This window comes from Felis catus, chromosome B3, assembly GCF_018350175.1.
Source record: "Felis catus isolate Fca126 chromosome B3, F.catus_Fca126_mat1.0, whole genome shotgun sequence".
In the NCBI taxonomy this organism is placed as follows: Eukaryota; Metazoa; Chordata; class Mammalia; order Carnivora; family Felidae; genus Felis; species Felis catus.
In genome coordinates, this window is record NC_058373.1 from 55,430,528 (window position 1) to 55,447,966 (window position 17,439).

A 17,439-nucleotide genomic window follows, 5' to 3' on the forward strand; every position below is an offset into this window, starting at 1 on the left:
TGAAACAGCTGTTGAAATGAGCCGCAAACATTTTGGCTCCCTCCTCCCTTTAAGAATCCTGTATGCTAGTGGTTTCCAGTCCATGTTTCTAGGAGTCTTTTGTGAAGCTTCCTGAGGGCTAACATGACAGCATGGTAGACACATCTCCACAGTGCCACGTTCATCTGCTTTAGATATTGGGCATCTGCATAAGATTTAATTTGAAGAAAGAACATTCTGCTACTGAGGAAAAGTCTTTGAAAATCATTATACAGGACTATTTAACCTCTTGCCCATTGAGTTCTCCAGGACATCTGGATAATTTTCAGCCAAGGAATTTGCCATTAAAAGAGGTAAACCGTGACCTGTACTGACACAGAGGGAGCTAGGAGCTGGGGTAATGATCAGGCTTAAGACATAGGGTGTAGACACCACAGAGACGTGGTCATCCAGGGTCAAAGGAGGCGGCCCACCAAGGTTGAGAGGGTGGGAACTCAGAACCGAGCAGGACCACATCAGGGAATGTGTGGGGTGCAGAAAGAAACTGAGAAATAGACGTCAAGGATTGAAATTCCAGGTTTTTCTCACATGTACACCAGAATTCTGGTAGTTTCTGATGGCCCAGATTGGGCATCACTTCCAGGAGGCTCAATGCACTAAGTTCAACTGAAAACAAAACCAGCCACATTAAAGAGCATTGAGTCTTGTCTTCTGTTTCTACCTGTTGCTCTCATAAATGTGTGAAATCAGCATTCAACCCTGTCTTACTGTGAGGCTTCCTGAACTCTAGAGATTCTACTGGTGAGCCTGGCTCATTTCAGGTCGGGACCTGGGGACTAGGTAAAGAGTTAGGAACAAGAATGGACACAGGTTCAAACTGGATATGAAGATGACTAAATTTAATCATAAGCCATCATCATCACTATCCTGAACCTGTTATAGAAAATCAACCTTTTTTTTTTTTTCACCACAAAAGAAAAATCAGAGATCTTGTCAGAAATCACTTTGGGGATTCTGAAATAAAGACATTTCGGAAGCATGAAAACATGATCATGTAGCAAGACCAGCAATGTAATTGAATACTATCCTTTCCTTGACCTTTGTATCATAGAAACAGCAGCTAATATGCAATATTACCTTGGAGAGGAGGGTAGGACCTTGGGAAGTTGAATCCTGGATATCCAAGTGTTTGAAGATTGAGGTGGAGCACTGGTCTGCCCATAAGTTGTGCACATTAATTCCTGAGCACTGCAACCACTCGGCCTGAGCCATCCCCCTGGTAATTACACCTCCCCGCGGCAGCGCCCCGAACTCAATGTTACATTAGGCAATTGTGGTGAGCCTGTAACCTGATAGCAGCACATTATGTAGTTATGTGGGAACTCTGGTTTCTGGAACAGATTGAGGTTCCCAAGCTCTGGTCTTGTGCTGTTTGGGCGTGTCTTTCACGAAACACTCCTTATGTAGAAAACAGACTAAAACACCAACACAGTCTTTGGGATGTTTCTCAACAGCAGCATGAAACTGACCCGTTTCTTCCAAAGGATTCTTGCCAAAAAGGAGAAAAGTTGCTAAAAACAATAAATAATCCTCTTCTCTGACATTTGTCACCTAACTTGCTTAAATACTGTGCTTTTGAGTAACTTTTTTTAAACAAAATGTAGTAAAATAGTTATTCATCACTAATGCTAGAGGTACTTTAAATTCTTGTTTCCTAAAGAACCCATTGAACCTGATAGGGAGGCCTAAATGTAATGTTTCAGATTTAATAAATGAAAATGGGTGGGGAAAGGTACTGAGGGTTGAAGTACCAGTTTTCACGCTGCCCGTGCCTAGTTATCCACCCTTGATAGAAGCTGGCTTCCAGAAAAGAGGAACAAACGGAAAAGCAGCAGATTAGAGCACCCACTCTATCCTTCAAACTGAAGGACTTGTCATTAGGCACTTACAGAAGAAAACTGAGAAATTGGGGGTCCCATCCAGTGGCAGCAACCTTGTCAGTCTGGACTTTGCAAGTTGTGCTCCCATGTTCTCAGCTTGAGGATTCAGATGATTTATGGGGACTTGGCTCCACCCATCAGATATCCTTGCAGGTTACTTCTAAAGCCACACCGGGTAAGTTGGAGAACATGGATTTACCATAGACCAGGTGGAAGTGGGAGCCTGGGGCAAGGAGAAAGGAGAGTGGACAGATGAAGAAGGAGAGGGTCATTGGCCGAACTAGGAAGGGAGGGCAAGGACTCAGAAAAGCGCGTGAGGTTTTACCTATCTCTCCTGGGCATACGTAGGATAATTTTAGGCCTGATGTGACACATGAGATACACAATACGAGAAAAGAGAATTTTGGACAATATATCTAACGCCTGTGTCAACGATTTGGCTTGGTCACATGAATGAGTAAGTACCAGGTCCCCAGCATAGTGAGCAAGACCCCTCTTGGCCCAATGCCCTCGGAGCTCCCTTGTCAAGCATGACTGTGCCAATGTGTGGGATGTGTAGGTGACACACGTGAAGGCCTGTTTCCCATCAAACTCTAGGAGCAGGTATGCTGGCTTAGTTCCACCACATGTCTGTTGGCCACTCCCTCTTGAAAGGGCTAGGGAACAACCTGTGATGCCATATCTTAGGAGTTTCCAGAGGGGAGATTTTTAAAGTCTGGGATGATGTTGCTTCAGAATTATGGGCCAAGAGCTTCCCATAAAAGAATATTTCCAAAGAAAGGAGAGTGATGACTCAGGTATGCAAATTCTCACTAGAGGAAATTTCCGAGAATACTTCAGATCATAGACTATTATGTTTTTCTGACCTATAGGTTGTATTTTTTTTTAATTTTTCATTTCAAATCAGCATCTCAATATTTATATTTTTATCAAACCCAGTGCAATACTATAGCCTCACTGTTTGCTAAGAGACTTCAGCTGGAAGGAGCAGACCCAGGAAGCCACAAAAGTACCCAGTGGAGCCACACTCCCTCACAATGTGCAGTGGGACCAGAGTGGGCTCTGAAGAAGAAGAAGGCAGGCCAGTGACCTAGAGTCTAGTGAGAAAAGAAGAATGGTCCAATTAGATCCCCTTCCTAAAATTTTGGGGCATGGGCAACTGAGATATTGACTTAGCTGTGAGAAGTTCAGGGAGGCGGGGGGCTGGGATGGCCATCTTGAGACATGCACTAAATGAGAAGATAACAGAACAGATGTGGAGAAAGGGGAGGGGAGGGGAAAGAGGAGAGGAGAATACCCCCCTAAAAAGTGTGGCTTGGGTTCCTGGCAACATTCCAAGTTCCATGAGTTCTTGTGGTGCCTCATTTCATGTTTTGGAATTTCTGTGACTCTTTGCTTCCTAACCCTCACAACTCCCTACCACCACTCCCAGCAACTCCCGTTCCAGACTACCACCTCCCGGAAGGGGCAGGCTTTTCTGGCTCTCTGTCCTTCCAACCACGAGCAGGAATGCCTGAAGAAAACGTCTCTCAAACTCCACCTGGAATTACCTCTAAAGCCACCAAATCAAGAGAAATACAAACTATCAAAAAAGAAGAAAGAAAATATAAGTGAAAAAGGAATAATCATAAATGAGATGTAAAAGATCTGATCACTATGGAATAAATGTTAAATTTAAACTTTGAAGTTACAGTTTCAACTACAAAGTGCTCATACTGAAGAAAAAAAAAGAAGAACAAAAGAGGGCAACCGGTGAGCAGAACAGGAAAAGGCTGAAAAAAATTTTTAAGAAAGAGTGAACAGAAGAAAAAAACGAGAGACAACTCAGACATTCTTTCCACAAGAAGAAGTTCCAAAAAGGGATACCTACTGTGTGCTCCTTGCTTTACACATGTTATCTTGTTGGATTCTCACAAGCAGCCCTATTTTTACGGGAGTGCAAACATGAATGCAAAATAGGTAAGTTGCCAAGAGCTCGAAAGCAAAAAAGAACAAAATCCCTTGTCTGGCTGGCTGCAGAGCTGATGTTCTGAAGGAAGAACACGTTTGTCTGAAGAGTCTCCAGTCAGGCAGGCCTCTAAGAAAAAGCTCATAGGTGTCAAGGCTAAGTGCCGGAGAGGCGGCCAATCTTTAACAAGTTTTCTCACCTGAAAGTCTCAACAACAAAATGTTGAGGATCCTATTCTATTGAGCGTGTGCAATTGTTGGGACTTTCCATGCAGCTGGATCTTATACAAAACAAATCCTGGCCTGAGACATGATTACCACGAGAGACAGCTGTGGGGTGGGACTCGTGTGTAGCCTCATCTGAGGTCAGTATTGAGCAAACAAGATCAGGCAACGAGGGCACATCTTGTAAAAACCCTGGGTGATACTTGCCAGAGGAGGAAACTGCCAGTGAGAACAGCACAGCCTCACTGTGGCTACGATAGTAGGTAGCCTATAGTGCCCGGATGTAGGACATTCACCAGTGGGGGGAGTCCTTGCTTTCCTTGCATTTGGAAGGAAGACTTTATACCCAGCACAATTAGGAAAACAAGACAGCTACAGAGTTTGAAACAGAGTTGCCCGTGACTTTGTTATAGGTGGCCCAACAGCTTTGAAGCTCAAAGCAGTTTCTTAACCCTTCTCCAGAAAGTGATGACATTCTGGAAGATATCCCTGCTCTATAAGGGAGCACATTTGAAAGCCGCAAGACCAGAGCAAGTTATGCTAGATTATATACTGCAAGCTCAAGGCAGGCAAAAATTAGGACTTGGAAATCCTGACTCCCAGGTGAAGGTTTTGTGCTTTGGTACCCTTGTTTTATAACACCCAAGGGGTCTTGTATTATCTCTTCCTTATTCACTCATTGGTCATATATATATATATATATATATATATATATATATATATATATATTGAGATATAGATGCCTGAGATGTGGAAAATACTGTCAAGTGCTAGAAAACTCAAAGAAGAAGACACAATCTTAGCCCCTGAGGGCTAATGTTATGTACAGCAGCCTTCCATTGTGGGACTGGGAAATACTACATCTAAATTCTCCATTGTAAAGTTGGGAAAATAGAAATTATTCTATATAAGTAAAGTAAGTGTTTTGTGAACAGAAAGAAAATTACTTTGGTCAGGAGCAGTCAAAGAATGCTTCATGAGGGGAGGCAAAGAATAAGTAGATCTTTCATAGGAGAAAGAAAAGTAGATTCCAAGTAATAGAAATTGTCTATGCATGGCTTTGAAAACAAGAAATAGAAGACATGTTTGAAAAATAGCATCTAACCTCCTATGCTTGATTGTTGTTCCAATCTTAATTGGAAAAGTTACCAAGAGTCAAATCATGAAAAACTTTGTGTGCTAACAGAAGGTTAGAATTAAAGTTGGAGGTGTTACAGTTCTAAGAAAAATTTTAGAAAGGGAAGTGATATGGTTATGTTTTAGCCTTTTAAAATAAAATAATTATGATTCAAAATAAACGTGGAATGGGATGCCTGGGTGGCTCAGTCGGTTGAGCGACTGACTTCGGCTCAGGTCATGATCTCATGGTTTGCAAGTTTGAGCCCCGTGTCGGACTCTGTGCTGACAGCTCAGAGCCTGGAGCCTACTTCTGATTCTGTGTCTCCCTCTCTCTCTGCCCCCCTACCCCCATGCTCTGTGTCCCTCTGTCTCAGAAATAAATAAAAACATTTTTAAAAATTAAATAAATAAATAAATAAACATGGAAAATTAAAAGGAAGCATTTATAAAACTCCCTCTACAACCTACTGAAAATGGCAGCGAGGGAATTAAGAAAGACGTAATCTCCAAAGACAAAAAAAAAAAAAAAAAAAAAAAAGCTGTCGAGGAGAAATCAGACAAGACTCTCCAACTGCATTTTGAAAGATGGAAAGCCAAAAGAAGAGGAGTAGCTGACTGAGCAGAGAGAAACCTAGTAACACCTAAACACCTAATAAAATCTAAGAGGAAGCCAAGAAGAAGCAAGATGTGTTGCTTCAAAAAAATTTTGAAGAGGTCAGTGATTGATGGTCCCTGATATTTATGAAGATGAAGGGAATGGAGAGGGGCCAAAAACAAAAACTTTTCAAAATCTGTGTAAGTTACAGATCCTTCCCTGTGCCTCACAGCTAGGTGAGTATCTGTCTCCTGCCCTAGTAAAAAGCAAGATATTTGCTCTCTAGAGATGCTGAACCAACATGATTCTGGACTCAGTGATAGCTGGGAGCTAGACAGAAATAGGATGAAGTGAAGTCCATCATTCTGAAGCGTAACACTTCCCCAAGTTTCATGGACTTAGCTTCTTAAGTATCCTTCCCTTAGCTCCATGAATGTTGACATTCAAGTTTATGCTCCCCATGGACGAGACTGGCAAGATCCTCTTAGAGAAACTGACCAGCCCCAAAAGAAAACTGACATGGTGGCCACCAAACAAAATGCCTGGGTCCGACCTCATCCCTCTACAAGAAAGCCCACCAATCAGTATGCCCTACAAAGGGCTTCCAATAAATGTTTTATTCCTTGACATCTCAATGTAAACAGGCAGCCAAAGATCTCCAGATGTATGAGGACATTCTCTAGTATGAAAGATAGATTTAAAAACCCAAAGCAACTACAAAAAAATGGGGAAAAATAAAACATGGAGGAAAAAAAGAGGCAATCCAAGAGAAGAATCCTTCAAAAAACTCTTACTAATTAACAGTTATTGCATCCATAAAACAAGGTACAATAAAAAGGAGATAATAAGTGAACAAGAAAAATCTCTAAACATTACAAATATAAAAGTAGAAATATTTTTAAATCAATAAAAGACTTGGCAGGTAAAGTTGAGAAAGCCTTGCAGAAAGTAGTACAAAAACATAGTGATGAAATATAACAAAGTAAAATACCCACACCAAGCATATCATTATGAAATGTCCATATACTAGGGATATAGAGAAAATCCTATATATGTCTAAAGAGAAAAACCGTTCACAATGGTGCTGGATTTCTTAATAGTAACACTAGAAGCTAAAAGAAAAGAGAAATGACTTCAAACTTCCAAGGAAAATAAGTTCTTTCTCCCTAGGATTTAAATACCTGGCCAAACTTTCATTTCAGCATGACATTAGAACAGAAGTATTGATAGATATGGGAAGTGTGGTAGACATTACTTATGTTCACCAGTATTTGTTTCTCCTTTCCTTCCTGGTACCTGGAACACTGTACTTCCCGGACCTCTCCAAGTTAGGTGGGGTTATGTGTTCTAATCAAGTAGGTATATGCAGAAGTAATGTGTCATTTCCTGGCCAAAGCCTTGAAGAGGGACCTATGAGCTCCATGTTTTCTGAAGAGGCCTCCCGTTGAAATAGTGGAGCCATAAGACTGAAGCATTTTGGATCACTGAATCACCACATGAAAGACAACTGCCCTGGAGGGTTGCCTGACCTCCAGCAGACTTGTCTGAGCCAGAAGAGACTTGATATATTAAACCATAAAGATGTGAGGCTTATTGTTACTGTAGTGTAGTCTAGGCTAACCTAACACAAAACCTATCATAAATATTTCCAACTGCACCATTTCTCAAGAAGTTAATGACTATCTGATAGCCCAGCAATTCCACTCATGGGTCATATACCTAAAAGAAATGAGTGCATGTGTCCAACAAAAAGATGGAACGGGACTATTTATAGCAGCTGTATTTATAACATCCAGATACTTTAAATTCATACCACATACCACAGCAAAACACAAACAAAAGAACAAATTACTGGTATATGCAACAACATAAATGACCCTCCCAAGCATAATAAGGAGTAAAATTGAGCCAAATATAAGAGTACATACTTTTTGTTTATTTAGATAAAGTTCAACAACAGGAAGAACTAATTGATGGTGATAGAAGTTGCAATAGTGGTTACCTCACTGGAGGTGGTGTGATGGTGGAGGACATTGACTGGGAAGAGGCATGAGCGAGGTCTGTAGAGTACTGGAGATATGCAGTATCTTTATGGTGCTTATATGAATAAATATTCAAAAATTAAGCAGGCAGGACACAAGTTGAGTATACTCTACTATATGTTTGTTGTACCCTAAGTGAAAAAAAAAATAATTAAGAAACTACTGGAGACTGTGATTCATCAAAATGAGGACATAAACCAAAAGTAGAAAATCATGGGATCCAGACATAGGAAATCCCCAGAGTACAGAGATGAAGGGAATTGCTAAGAAGATGGTCAGTCCCAGGATGGCAGCTGTACAGCAGGCTGGAGAGCAGTCAGCCATGACTGGAGCCAGCCAGAGCCAGAGGGATAAAAGATAGAAGCATCTAGAAAAAAGGAAAAAGAAAAAGAAATGGGTAGATTATCTTAGTGTTTGATTCCATTTAAGGGAGTGTTACTGTTCTATCAAAGAATTGGTGATAAATTAATGATAAACATACAAAAAAATAAGCAACAAAAAAAGACGCTATTCTTAACGAAGTTAGATAAACATGCTACCATAGTACATACACTGTGTGGCTGAGCTATAATTTAGCAAAATATTGCTTTAGAATTGCATTGGGAGGCTAGGAAAAAGAAAGCAAGCTAGGAGGAGTGTGCAAAAAATGAGTATGCTAAGAAAGCTGAATTCTCTTCAGCTGCAGAAGGAAACCAGTCGAATGCCTACATTTGAAAAAAAAAAGGAAAAAAAAGGAAATAGCCACATGCATATTATTTAGAAACACGAAAGTGAAGAAAATAAGCCCTTGCAAGTGTTTCATTCGACTTAAGATGGAGAAGCGTAGGCAGAGGACTGCTATTTTACATTGTACACCTTGTTGTATCATTGACTTCTAAAGCTACATGCATGAAATATTTTCACCACCATGCTGAAGCAATTAGAAGACATTTCAGAAAACTCCGAGATCTAACATAAAATTAAATAACTTATTTCAAAGCACATTTTGATTCCAATTAATTTTTTAAAGACAGATTTATAGTACCTAGTAATTTTCATTGGTAGAGGAGCGGTTTGTGAGAGGTTGTAAAATCATGCTGTAATCCTTTCAGGGATCCAAAAAGCTGGGACGTCAAACTCTGTCAGCCCCAGGTGTTTGCTTCAAAGAAAGTAGGAGTCATGAGAAAAATACGTTCTATCAGCTTATCAGCTCTTTCACAGTTAACAGCATGATAATACTGGACAATGGTTTAGAATTTTTAGATGTAAGCACTTTGGGTCACTATTTTAAATCCTGGCTGTGCAATTAAAATGTGCTTTAAAAAAAAAAATCAGGTTCTGTTAAAGGGAGCATGGTCCCATTAAAACAAGGCAACCTGTGCCTAGCAGGGGCATGTCCTGCCACTTCTGCAGGGTTATTAGAGCCACCAATGTGGGAAAAAACAGGTAGTGTTGTGTACGGTAAGATGGCTAAGAGTAGCAAGTAGCCAAAAAAATTCAACTCAATGTGGCTTAAACCATAAAAAGGAAATATATTCAACCATCTAAAATGCTCAGAGGTAGAGATACCAGAGAAGGCTGCATCAGGATGCAACAAGGATGCAGTTCTCTTCTGTTGTTTTGGGCTTTAAGAGACATTGGTTTTAAGAGACTCTTGGTTTTAGGAGACATTCTGCCAGCACTAATGCTTCCCCTTTCACGCCTGCTGGGAAAGAGTGAACCTCTTTGATAATTGCCACCAAAAGTCTCGAATCTGCTTGCACTGGGTAGGCTTAGGTCCCATGGTTACCATTGAACCAAACATTGGCCAGGAGAGGAGATGCAAACAAGCACCAGGTTAGCTCAACCTCCCTGGACCCACACTGATGCTAAGTGGAGGAGGGGAAATGGATGGAGACCAACCATAAATGTCTCCAAAGATACTTAAAAAGGAAGAAAGCTCAGAATGTGTTGGCAGTTGTACAGGGACTATCTTAAGATTATCGTGCAGCCCATATATTGTCACCTCCAAATTCTTATTTTTAAAATTTTTGTTGAAACTTGAGAGAAAGCCAACAAGAGCAGGATATATGCAAAAGCAAATGGGGACTTTTCCATGATAAGTCGTCCGCAGGGAAAGCATATTTCTCCTACTAGAATAAAGACTAGGAAAAGGCAATTCTATGGTGATATAAAGGCTTTAGATTTTTTGACTAGATCTAGTGATCTCAGAACAATAGTTGAACCCTAAGAAAGTGCCTAAATCAGGGGTGCCCGGGTGGCTCAGTCGGTTGAGGGTCCAACTCTTGGTTTCTGGTCAGGTCATGATCTCACACTTTGTGGGTATGAGCCCTCTATCAGGCTCTGTGTTGACTGCTTGAAGCCTGCTTGGGATTCTCTCTTTCTCTCTCTCTCTCTCTCTCTCTCTCTCAGTAAATAAATAAACATTAAAAAGGTGGGGGGTGCCTAGGTGGTACAGTCAGTTAAGTATCTGACTCTTGATCTCGGCTCAGGTCATGATCTCACGGTTTGTGAGTTCAAGCCCCACATCTGGCTCTGTGCTGATGGCATAGAGCCTGCAGAGTCTGTCTCTCCTTCTCTCTGCCCCTTACCTGCTTGTGCTGTCTCTCCAAATAAATAAATAAACATATATATATATATATATATATATATATATATATAGTGCTTAAATCAACATCAGCCTGGGGGAAAATCATAGTATAGTAAGCTAAAATTGAAGAGTAGTTGTGGTACATCTGAAAGGATTTGTGCAAAACATCAAAATATGTAGGATTGGATTCTCCCAAGATTCCTAGATGGAGTTATTTATATTCAAAAAAGGATAATAATGTCCATCTTACATGGTGTTCATGAAGATTAAAACAGACTATTTGTTTTAAGTATGTTTGAGGAGTTAAGCATGAAGCAGTGAGGAGAATATGAATAACTGTTGAAGATTGAAAAAGCTACCAAAGTTCATAATTAAAGATCTTTCTCAATTTTTGACATAGCAGTAAGTCTGAGAAGTGTTACACTTAGCTGTAAGTAAAAGGCACTTAAAATGTAAAGATGTGTAATTGATTGCAAAATTACACTACCTTTGACTCCTTTTATTACAACAGAGACAGGCCTGCATGTATGGATACTGACATGCTGTTTCACCATTGCACCTATTGGAGGTCCATTAAAATTGCAGCCCTAGTCCCAGGAGGGAATAAATTGCGTCTGTAATGCTGGCCTTGCAAACTCAAGTCAATGGGTGATGGAAAATGCCACTCAGTGGAAGAAAAAACACATAAGGATTCCATAATTTCAACAAATGTGAAAAAAACAGTATTCTGGTGTGCATATGTGTTCGAGAGAGATTGAGTGATCATTTTAAGATGTCTGAATTTTGTCCTTTTCATTCTGTTTGCATTCCTTTGGTCAATGTTTATTGTAAATACTGTAGCTGAGTATTTGATCAGCATTCTTATTTAGGCTGGACTGCTGCCACAATAGAACCATAGTCCTCAATTTGCTCTACTATTAATCAGATTATTTATATTAATCATATGACCTTTTAGCTCATTGGCATTATGAATGCCAAACAGTCTCGGGTGCCTGGGTGGCTCAGTCAGTTAGGTATTTCATTCATGATTTTGGCTCGGGTCATGATCTCACTGTTTGTGGGTTCAAGCCCCAAGTCTAGCTCTGTGCTGACAAGGTAGAACCTGCTTGGGATTCTCTCTCTTTCTCTCTCACAAATAAATAAATAAACAGGTTTTTTTTGTTGTTTTTTAAATTGCTAAACAACCTCAAATATGGTGGGAGTGAACAAGACTACTCTGTGAGCATGGATTGCATTCATCACTGGTCAGTACTTTACAGAACACTAGGTGTATTTTAGGTGAATTTTTATTTAGTTAGATTGATTGATTGATTGATTTTTGAGAGAGACAGAGTATGAGCCAGGGAGGGGCAGAGAGAGGAGACACAGAATCTGAATCAGGCTCCAGGCTCTGAGCTGTCAGCACAGAGCCCAACGCAGGGCTGGAACCCATGAAATGCGAGATCATGACCGGAGCTGAAGTCAGATGCTCAACCAAGTCACCCAGGTGCCTCATAGACTAATTTAAAAAGGAGAGAATAAGTGTCAAATGAATATATTTCATGTTGCCTAATATCTCATTGTATCCTCTCTTAAATGGGTACTTAACAATTGTTTTGCAAAATATTCTCTAGATTAATAAATGCCCTAAAGCAAGTTTTAAGTATCTTTGTAGCTATTACAAATATGAAGAATTTGTAACAGCAAGTTCATGAATTCTTGTGTATTAAGGTGGTAAAACTAATCACAAACTAAATTCAAGATGTATTTCCGGTGCTTCCGTGACATAGCAAATCTGACCCCAATCCCTCAATTCTCTGCAAAGTTTCTCGTCAGACAAATGTGACGGATGATATAAAAATGGCCAAAGTTGGGGCGCCTGGGTGGCGCAGTCGGTTAAGCGTCCGACTTCAGCCAGGTCACGATCTCGCGGTCTGTGAGTTTGAGCCCCGCGTCGGGCTCTGGGCTGATGGCTCAGAGCCTGGAGCCTGTTTCCGATTCTGTGTCTCCCTTTCTCTCTGCCCCTCCCCCGTTCATGCTCTGTCTCTCTCTGTCCCAAAAATAAATAAACGTTGAAAAAAAAAAATGGCCAAAGTTTGTAAAGACATTATCGTCTAGCTTCATAATAATAATTATGATAGTAGATCCCATTAAACACTGATCAGGGACCAGGCCCTGTGCTAAGCATTTTGCAAAGCAAGTTTATTTACTCTTCAAAAACAGTAACATGAGCAGTATAATTTCTCCCATTTTACCATAAGAGGAGATTGCAGCTTGGAGAGGATAATTAACTAGCCCAAATATACAGGTGGTAGGGGGTGGAGCTATGGTTTGAATCCAGGCAGTCTGAATTCGAAGTCCATACCCACAGCTACTCTACAATAGAGCTAAGACTGCCAATATTTTATGGGTTTTATTCTGGGCTTCCATCTTTTTCACTTGAAGGGTGTTTCTTTAAAACATGCCAGTTTTTAACTTTTAAATACTTTTCCTGTTATTATGCCATATTATAGCTTTCTATTAAAAAGTGGAAAAGGTAGGGGCAACTGGGTGGCTCAGTCGGTTAAGTGTCCGACTTCGGCTCAGGTCATGATCTCACAATCTATGAGTTCGAGCCCCGCGTCGGGCTCTGTGCTGACAGCTCAGAGCCTGGAGCCCATTTCAGATTCTGTGTCTCCCTCTCTCTCTGCCCCTCCCCTGTTCATGCTCTGTCTCTCTCTGTCTCAAAAATAAATAAACGTTAAAAAAAAATTTTTTTTAAAGTGGAAAAGGTAATAAATTGATTGTATAGATGGCTCTGACTTATGATGGTTTGACATAGAATTTTTCAACTTCTCAATGGTGTGAGACAATACAAATTCAATGAACTTTGAATTTTGAATTTCGATCTTTTTCCAAGGTAGCGATATGTAGCCTGATACTCCCCTGTGATGCTGAGCAGGGTCAGTGAGCCACAGCTCCCAGGCAGCCAAAGCATCAGGAGAGTGAACAACTGCTATACTTGCAACCATTCTGTTTTTCACTTTTAATACAGTATTCAATAACCTATACGAGATATTCAACACTTCATTATAGAATAGGCTCTGAGTTCATGCTTTTGCCCAACTGTAAGCTAATGTAAGTGCTCCGAGTATGTCTAAGGTAGGCTAGGCTAAGCGCTGATGTTTGGTAGTTGAGGTGAATTGAATGCCTTTTCACCTTATGACAGGTGTATCAGGAAGTAACAGCATCATTAGTTGAGGCAGATCTGAATTTCACTTTTATAACTATAAAAGGAAGACAATAAAATAGTGTTTTGGTCTACAGGGGAAGAAAGCATACGTGTGTGGGATAAATGCAATACATTTTGATGATATTATTTAAATCTCTTTAGGTTCTCTTGAACTGAGTTTATAACTCTGTGTTTCAGACCTTTACAGAAAAAGTTACCCAGATCAGGATGATGAATGTGTCTTCAATCCTCAATTACTAACCTGTTACTGCCTATCATGGGCTCTTTATGAGAATGGTATTTCTAAACTAAAGATAAAAAACTGCTTAATAATAACATTGTTTTAAATTTATTTATTTTGAGAGAGACAGAGCAAGTGGGGGAGGGGCAGAGAGCAAGGAAGAGAGAGAGAATCCCAAGCAGGATCCGTGCTGCCAGCGCAGAGCCCAATGTGGGACTCAAACTCACAATCCGTGAGCCCATAACCTGAGCTGAAACCAAGAGTCCAACACTTAACCAGCTGAGCCGTCCAGGCACCTCTTGATAATAATATTTTAATCAAATCCCACCTACTTCAGATATTTGGAAAATTGTTGTTAGTTGAGATGTGCAGAAAATTACCAGAATTATTCCTACATGATTATAAAAATTTATTCTATGACCTCTTCAAATCAACCCAACCCACTTTCTTCATGTTCCAACCTCAATGTTTCAAGATAAATATTTAGCAGTCGCCAATTTTTAAAAGCAAGAGGTGTTCATCACAGTTTTAATTGTCATAATTAAAAATATTGAAAAACAGAAAATAAACCAAAAGACAGAAAAAAATGCTATCAAATAGTCACCCTTTAAAAAAAAAAAAAAGTGCTCCTTGGCTGGTACTTGATTTCAGTGGTTATGTTATAGAACCCTCCTGACAAGCATTTAGATCTGGATTTGTAAAGATTAGGCCATAGAGACGTTTCTGCTCTTCACTTACTTGGAATAGCAAAACCACTTCTGGCCCATAATGTGTGCTGGTTTGAAACTGTTTTGTTGCTTTTTGTTTGTTTGTTTGTTTTTTTAAATATGAGTTATTTAGACAGAACACAGTAAATAAAAGCACTACATCTTTGTATAGCTAGGTCAATTTGAGGAATTATGTAGGGCTAGCAGCAACAAAATGTTCAAGTATTCACTAGTTTCATAATTTCAGTAACTTAGTAAAAAAAAATCTATTCCTATTAATTATTTGTGGTGTTTGGGGAATAAATATGCTGATCATTCTTTTGCAACTCTAGCATGTATGCAACAGGACCCTTTTTAAGATTGGGACCCTATGAGGTACTAAAGCAAGCATTCACTTCTCTCACGCTTGAGGTCACAAGTTTTTGCAAGTCAAAAAGGTTGAGCATGCCAAAAACATCATGCCGCACACTACCAAATAAAAGAACACTGTTATTCTTACAAGGAAAGGTTTGACAAGACAGGAAATAGGCAGGGTAAGAGAAGTTTACTTAATACTGAGACTTATTTAACCATCGTGAAGCCAAAATACAATGACAGTTAAAAAAAATAAACAAATAGTTGTTACACAAAACAAAACCCCAGGATACATGGTCTCTAGTGGAACTAATTATTAGGTTTTTAACAAGTACAGGAAGCGGAATAACCCCAGAGAACGCTCGCAAAATTTCTAGACATCTTCCCTGTTTACTTTGGTCACATACCTTTCCCTCAGATAATGTAGATTAAAACAGTTTTAATCGGTGGGTTGAAATTTGAACAAGGAAAAAAAATCAGTCTTAAAATGCTGCAAAAGGCCTTCATTAAAGGGAGTCATTTTAAAAGTTGCGTTCTCCTAAAAATGAAGAGGGAGGAGGAAGAAAAAAGAAAATGGAAGATAGGAAAAATCTAGCTGTTCATTACAATTTTCCATTTTTTGTTTAAACACAGCAGGAGGGCAAAGCTGCTGGCTTTGCTTCATCCTTGCAAATGCCAGGAGGGATTATGCAAACCCCACAACCACCCAAATCTTATTTAAAGTTATAATCATTGTTCTCATTTAATGACTTTTGCCTGCTTTCACTCAAATATTGCTGCATCTTGTTTTCTGCCAGTTTGGACCCACTGGGAGTTGTCAATTCATAATTGCAGATAAACCTTTAAAAAAAAAAAAAAAGAAATACTACTTTCACAAAAAAAGCAAACATCAAGTGACATCTAGTGGATGTCTGCATATTATTTCCTAAGGCCTCTGAATAGCAATATATTCAACAATATGTTGTCTTAACATTGCTTACAGTTTTTGTTTCTCAGGTAAAGCCTCTGTCTTTTCCTAAGACAGAAAGACAAGTTATTAAATAGGAAAGTTGCCATTTTCTCTTTTTTCTCATGGTTTTCTCAAAGAAAAAAATAATTATTTTCATTAGTATGTGAATAACAATTCTCAAGATAAAACATCATGGACATAACTCGTCTTAACTCACACCATAAGTGTGCAAAAAAAGTCATGGTATATCCAACATTGGACAAGTATTTGGGCAATTATCCACTTTGCAGATGGTTCTTAAGATGACATTTCAAGTCCCCAATTCCTCTGTTTATCTATAATCTTAAAGAACCTTATTAATTTAACAAATCTATATTTAGTTCAACTATGATCCCCATTTCTCTTAAAAAAATTTTTTTTAATGTTTATTTACTTTTGAGAGAAAAACAGAGTGTGAGAAGGCCAGGGCGGGGCGGGGCAGAGAGAGACACACACAGAATCCGAAAGCAGCCTCCAGGCTCTGAGCTGTAAGCACAGAGCTGGACACGGGGCTCGAACCTATGAGCCTTGAGATCATGACCTGAGCCCATGCTTAACTGACTGAGCCACCCAGGCACCCCCCCCACCCATTTTTTTTTTTTTTTTTCCTTTAAGAATGCTGCAGGAGAATTGTGCAGGTATCTAGGTGCACTGTCCTTAGATGGGTAATTTTTTCTTGTTCATCACAAATTATTAAAGAACAGTGACTTAGCCAGAGCTACACAGGGAGCAGTTGAAAACTTAACTGGGATTGGGATTGCCTAACAACTCCTCCCTAGTGATGTCAGGTGTCTGAAAGGGTCGTGGAGAATAAATGCTTCGCATTGGTTGTCTAAAGACTGCATTTGTTAAAGAGACAGAAAGGGAAATGATTGAGGAATTAAAAGATGGTGTTTAAATTTAGTATTTTCTTTCCTTTCAAGGAAAGGAAACTTGGAATATGCAACTGTAACCCAAAAGCCAGCTGTCTGGCTGTCCCGAAGATTTCCAGTCTTTTAGAGTCACTCTTCATTTTAATAATAAAACACACTCACCCACACCCACACGCACAGAGTCCTGCATGAAGGCCTCCTCTGACTTCCTGTAGAAAATCTAGCATCCCCTCCATCCCTTCCAGTCCTCCAATCGTTTCTAGAATTCTTGAGAGTCCTGCTCATTCTTAACCTCATCTCTGCATCAAACCTCATCTTGCTGTCTCGTTCTTTACCTACTGTGGCCCAGATGCAAACTTTTCCGTGTTTTGTGCTCCCCCAAAGCACCCACCAACACTAAAGCGGGGTGTGCAGTCAACTTTAATGAAGTTTGGGTAAGAGGAGGGAAGCCGCGGCCCTACAGATGGCTCAACAAACAGATTAAAGTAATCGGTGCAGTGATACAATGTCTGGGGTTTGTTTCAAAATAATTCATTGGGGTTGGGGATGGGGGTTATAGAAGAAACAAAACCAGCTATGAATTGATCATTGTTGAAGGGGGGTGAGGAGTACCTGAGGTTCATGCATTTTACTTTTGCGTATGATTGAAATTTGCATAATATATATTTAAA

At 39.8% G+C, this 17,439-nt stretch overlaps 2 long non-coding RNA genes across 3 annotated transcripts in view; both read right to left on the bottom strand.

The window, feature by feature from the left end:
- LOC111560823 overlaps nucleotides 1–4,069 on the bottom strand; it is a 65,597-nt gene extending 61,528 nt beyond the window's left edge. The window contains exons 1-2 of one of the 2 annotated variants that reach the window (XR_006599262.1): nucleotides 3,790–4,069; nucleotides 1,929–2,142 (exon numbers count right to left, since the gene is read on the bottom strand). This is a non-coding gene — a long non-coding RNA (uncharacterized LOC111560823). Of the gene's footprint in view, nucleotides 1–1,116; nucleotides 1,887–1,928; nucleotides 2,143–3,789 lie in introns of those variants that run through there. The other variant, XR_006599263.1, reaches the window with a different exon arrangement.
- Nucleotides 4,070–8,199: 4,130 nt separating this feature from the next.
- Nucleotides 8,200–16,326, bottom strand: LOC123385953. The gene is made up of 3 exons (XR_006599266.1): nucleotides 15,889–16,326; nucleotides 8,872–8,985; nucleotides 8,200–8,214 (listed from the first exon to the last, which is right to left on the bottom strand). It is a non-coding gene; the product is annotated as an uncharacterized LOC123385953 (long non-coding RNA).
- Nucleotides 16,327–17,439: the final 1,113 nt, after the last annotated feature.